At 36.8% G+C, this 6,149-nt stretch overlaps 1 protein-coding gene across 5 annotated transcripts in view; it reads left to right on the top strand.

Moving 5' to 3' along the window:
- Positions 1-6,149, top strand: part of NRXN1 (neurexin 1) — a 1,138,235-nt gene that overhangs the window by 653,140 nt on the left and 478,946 nt on the right. The gene's annotated exons all lie outside the window — the stretch shown is intronic.

Raw genomic sequence — 6,149 nt, forward strand, 5'->3', positions numbered from 1 at the left:
AAAAAAAAAAAAAAAAAAAAGAAAAAAAAAGCAACAAAATGCAAATGAGTGAGGTAGATACCAGAAGGATCCAGAGAAAAAGTATGAACCTGAGATGGCTCAAGAAGACTTCCTAAGGAAAGATTATCTCAGAGTTAGCCTGGTCTTCAGGGCATTACCAGTAAAAGCTGTGACTTTTCATTGGACTCAAGATCCAGAGACAACTGACATTCACAGTATGTGTGTCCTCCCACTCCCTAATATCTTAGCATCCTGACTTGAATCAGAACTGGTCTGCCCATGGGGAACTTCAGATGATACCCGTGCAGCTGAACTTTTCCTTCCACGTTGGACTTTTATAACTTACTATCTAGGGAGAAATAATGCCAGTCCAGGAGGAGAAACTTCCTGACCATAGGCTATTTCAGACCTGGAAAGCTGTGTGTACTTAATAAACATCAAAGAAAAATAAGTGATGATGCCCAGGAGAAAGGTTTCCTCTTTGTTTCCCTATACTTTTGAAGAAAGGCAGTGTTTTTCATTTTTCTAGTATCCACTGGTGTAGATGTTCCCTCTGATGTCCATGATAATTAAACTAAGTAAAGTCTATAAAAGTCTTGACAGATTGTCAGAGATTGTCAGTATCTAACCATGCTTTGTTATTTGTCACTTGACACTCCAATATTATGATAAGACTATTCTTATTTCCAAATTAAAATCATGGTAAGTATTTAAAGACAAATCAATCAATAAAATGGGGAAGTATCAGAGCAACAACAAATTAATTTAACAAGATGATATTTGGTGCCTACTATATAGTAGGCATTGTATGCTAGTGATAAGGATTTCTGATCTTCCTTGTAAGGCCTTCATTCCCTTACTTCATTCATAAATGTAGTAATAGGGCTTTTTTATAACCTCCTTTTAAACTAGTTCTCTTAGTTCTGGTCAGAAATTGAGCCACTCTCTCAGCTCTACTCTGGGCCTTGCAGAATTCCCTCTTCAGAAACTACCTCAAACCCAGTCCTGGTTGGTCAGACTAAATAACTTCTCTGTCCTGTAACAGTCTTATCTGGAATTCATACGATTCTACACTAAAGACCCATCTTAAATCATTCCTACTGTATGCATCTGTGGCCCCAGATCTTAGAATCTCTGAACCTACTCCTGGCAAAACTCCCTCTGATCAGTTGACTTACACTGGAGCATATTTGCTAGTTGATTGATAAGGTCAAGAACGCTGGTCTACAATTAGTTTAAGCGCCTTGCGTTTAAAATTATTAGGTTGGTGCAAAAATAGTCGCAGTTTTTGCCTTTGACAGTAATGGCAAAAACCACAATTACTTTTCCACCAACCTAACAGTATCTGGATCTAGTTTCTCCTGATGTGCATTACTCTCTTGGATGCCATTTTATATCACTCTAGCTCCTTTTCACAGCTAAAAGCAGATTTGTGTGTGTGTGTGTGTGTGTATATGTGTGTGTGTGTGTGTGTGTGTGTGTGTGTGTGTGTGGTTAAAAGCCTGAGTCCCCTTTAGACTTCTCACTAAATTCCAATTTCTACTTGTCAGTTTATTCACAAAACTAACACAACTGGCATGCCCTGAGCCCAGTAAAGTATCACATTCTTTCCCCAGGTACTCTTTGGTAGTTCATCCTTTAAGAGTCTCTTCCTCCCTCTTCTGCCACGCATTCCTTTATTAACAATATAGGATGAAACCACCCAGGAGACTGTTGTGATGAGACTACTGCTTCATTTATAAATTAGCAATAGCATTTTACTGACACAGAGAAGGCAATTTTTTTCCTCATAAGTATATGAAACTTCGTCTTATTCTCTAGGCTTTTGAGTGTCCATATTGTCTCTCTTCAGCCTGAACTCTTTGAGCTTATCCATGTTCCATTCATTCATTCAACATTGGATAGGCATCTATTATGTTCCAGATATTATGCCGGATGCTGGGAATATAGAGTAAGACTTATCTATGAAAGCACACTATCCAGTGGGTTAAATGGAGACAAATAAATCATCACTATATAGAATCTTGCTGCTTTGATAGAGGAAGTACAGATCTGGTAGTGGCCCGCCTGAGAGAATGATTGATTCTGGCTATATTCTTTAGAGGGCCTAATGTAATACCTTATGCTTATTAGGCTTACAAGAAATATTTATTGGTGATGATAATATGGCATAAGTAGAAATTCAGAGAAGAGAGGAGGTAGAAAATAGCCTTTCTTAGAATTGAGAGAGACGTCAGTCTTTGTGATGGTAAGAGTACCGCTCTATAATGGGTGGCTTTTATTATTAATACTAACAATCACTTATTGTAGTTATAAATTGCTATCATTTATTGAGTGCACATTATGTATTGGACACTTGCTGTCTTCTTTGCACAAGGCACATTATTCAATCCTCACACAATCCCTAGTGGCTAGGTATTTTTCCCACTTTATGGATGAGAAAACAGAGACTCAGTCAGATAGTAAGTGACTGAGCCAGAATTATAACCTCTCTGACTCTTATATTTCTTCACTTAACCACTCTACTATTATTATCAATCTAAATCTCAAGATCAGATACAAATATTTAAAGAAAGAATTCAAAACAACTGTTTATTTGAAACAGTTGCATCAAAACCTTAGGATCATTTTGACAGTTAAGATAGTCATGATATGTTATACAGTATAATCAGCAGAGTTAAGGTAAATTCTCTTGGAAATATCTATACACACACACACACACACACACAAATACATATGTAGTCATTTCTCAGCAATGTGGTAAGCTAAACACTTGTGTAGATTTGCACACAGTACCCAAACTTCTCTAGGCTTTCTGAGTTTCACAATGGTAAAGTTACAAAGCATAAAACCATTGTCTAAGATTTGAAAAGAGTAGTCAAGTTCTTAATGAAAAGTGAAAAAATGTATACAGTTTTTGGAAATATTTTTAGAGACATTTCATCAGCCAAGCTTTACACTTCATTTTAAATAAAGATCTTTCTCATATTGGATATTATCCTAGCCATTTATATTTCCATTTTTTTCTTTAAGGTTTTTATTAATCTGTGATCAGGATTGTTATAATAAAACTTGTTACTACTATTTACTGGAAACATAATCTTATTTCTCAAAGGGTTAGGCTCTAAAGAAGGATTAGTGTCACTAAACACAATATGGTAGAACTGGGTGTTTAAAATGAGATACAAGTGTTTCAGGGACTTAAATTAAAGCATGTATTTAATAAAGAATTAAGCAAGTCTTGTATTCTGTTATTGTTTAGTTACACCGTTTGTGGAGATTTCCTCCTTTTTTATACCCCTCTATTTTTTTTCTAAATTGCACATTAATATTAGATTGCTTTGGTATGTATTGCCTTAATCAGAAAAGCATATGAACTAAAGCCAGCTTTGGGACTGCAGAGCCTCTCAAAGATGCTATAAAGGGGACATAAACAAGACATTAGACCTCTTATTCTCTCTCTCCCTCTCTCTCTCTCTCTTTTATTGCCTAGCTCAGTGGTCTGTTTTATAGCCATGGTGCTCTGCCTGGCAGTCAATACTCTACCTGCAAGCTAGACTGATTCTCAGGGAGGTAGAAAATCTTTGACTGTGGAGTTGTATGCAATAGAGTTTGTCTGTTTCACTGATGTTATTCCCTGTCAGTCTCTCTAATGTTCATTTCCATCCTCTTTTTTTTCCAGCCCTTCTCTGCAACCATTCTTAGGAAAATATATGTGTGTCAGGGATACAGAGTGAGTACACTGACTGATTAGGACTTTGACCTGGGTCACTCAGTATGTGAAACAAAGAGTCAGCTGGTCAGTTTTGAATGTCATGGTGATAGCCCAGTCTCTGTTCATCTCTCTTGTCTTCTTCCTCTGAATAATGCCTTTCTCTCTCTTTCTTTTCCATTGTCTTTCTTTTTTCTTTCTATCCCTCTCCTCTCTTCAAACACATTGTAGCATGGACCTTTCTTCATTAAACAAATGTTTTTGAATGCCTGCTACATGACAGATACTCTTCTAAGGGCTGGGACTATACCCATGAGCAAGGCAAGGTCCATGATCTCTCTGGAAAATCTAAGAATACTTACATTAAACAAATGATTCCACAAGTTAGTTCAAAAATATGTAAGTGAGAGAAAAGTCCTACAACCAGTGTGTGTGTGAAGTCAGATTGCTTTATCTGAACATAACTTAGTCTGGTTAAAGGTCAGGAAGAGTTTCCCTCTTAAAGTTAACTGTTTGATGTTGAATTCCTTCCATAAATTTCAAATTTACAATTACTTTTCAGAATAAACTGCATTTTCTTGTTTCTCAAGTGAGGAATGAGCCATCTACATTTATTATTGTATATTTCTCCCTCTTACTGTTTACTTATTAATAGTAATAAATGATTACAAAGAGCCCCCAATTTAAGATAGTTCAATTTAGGATTTTTCAACTTTACGAAGTTGCAACAGTGGGTAGAAAGCAGTTCTTAGGCTCTCAAAATGCTGGACAGCAGCAGGTAGCTGCAGCTCCCATTAAACCACCTAATCACGAGGGTAAGCAACCGAAATTCTACAGTGTACTTTGCTGCTAGGTGATTTTGCCCAACTGTAAGCTAATGTCACTGTTCTGAGCGCATTTGAAGCTAGGCCAAGCTATTATGTTCCATAGATCAGGTGCATTAAATGCATTTTCGACTTATTTTCAACTTATGATGAGTTTGTCAGGAGATAACCCTATCTTAAGTTGAAGAATATCTGGATATTCAATGAATATCAACATCTACTTAATGTAAATTCTCATGGAGTTGCTATGTAAACATGTATGCCTATGAAAATCACCCCAAAAAATGAAAGGTCAGTTATTAGACCATGTCTCCACTGATTTAGGTATCAAGCTTATTGACTAATGCGTATTTCCATGGCTGATCTAGTTTACTATATACTGACTAACCTATCGAATGTGATTCTCTTCTCCTTTGTGCCTGCTTTGTCTAGCCTGGTTTTAGTTTACTGAGATGAAGATTCCAATGTTTCTTGGCAGATGCCTAGAGTCAGAGAGCTAGATGATATTGTCATTGAACTTGGACAGCTCTTTTAAAAAAGTCCTGATTACTGCTGGCTCTTCCCCTTTCTCCTATGGAGCAATGATAGCTTATAGAACTGCAGTTCCCCTCTTTCCCACTTTCCATTGCCTTTCCTTGGAATTAATGAAAATATTCGGATTCAACCACTCAGCTCCTTCCTCACATATTTGCCCTTCTAAAACGTAGATGACTTCTCTTGTTTTTCTTTTCTTCACCATTTATTCACTTACAAATTTCATGAGTACGTAGTGACAGTGAAATATATGAGCAAGTGGCGGAACACAAACTGGACTTGTGAGAACAAGGTAGGGAACTGAGATCTCAGCTTATTGTCTGCCATTAACTCACTTTTCTTTTGCAACCATTCAGTGTTTAGTGTGTTGGCACTTCGGAAATCAATAGTCCCAACTTTCATTTTAAGAATGTGAGAACACAATAGCAAAGACATGGAATCAATCCAAATGCCCATCAATGATGGATTAAATAAAGAATGTGTGGTACATATAAATCATGGAATATTATGCAGCCATTAAAAGGAATGATGAGATCATGCCCTTTGCAGAGACATGGTTGGAGCTGGAAGCCATTATCCTCAGCACAGTAACACAGAAACACCAAACCAAACACTACATGTTCTCACTTACAAGTGGAAGCTGAACATGAGAACACATGGTCACAGGGTGGAGAACAACACACACTGGAGCCTGTTAGGGGGATTGGAAGGAGGGAGAACATCAGGATAAATAGCTGATGCATGTGAGGCTTAATACCTAGGTGATGGGTTGATAGGTGCAGCAAGCCACCATGGCACATGTTTACCTTCATAACATACCTGCATATCCTGTACATGTATCCTGGATCTTAAATTCAAATTATTTTTGAAGAAAAAAAGAATGGGAGAAAGATTTGGATAATCAGTTTGTAGAGAAAAATAAAAATGGTCAATATGATATGAAAAGATGTTCACTCTCACTAATAATAAAGGAAATCCTTTACTAAGAAAGGAAGAAAGAAAGAAAGAAAGAAAGAAAGAAAGAAAGAAAGAAAGAAAGAAAGAAAGAAAGAAAGAAAGAGGAAAGAAAGAAAGAAAGG

This window comes from Colobus angolensis, unplaced genomic scaffold (assembly GCF_000951035.1).
Source record: "Colobus angolensis palliatus isolate OR3802 unplaced genomic scaffold, Cang.pa_1.0 Scaffold558, whole genome shotgun sequence".
Taxonomy (NCBI): Eukaryota; Metazoa; Chordata; class Mammalia; order Primates; family Cercopithecidae; genus Colobus; species Colobus angolensis.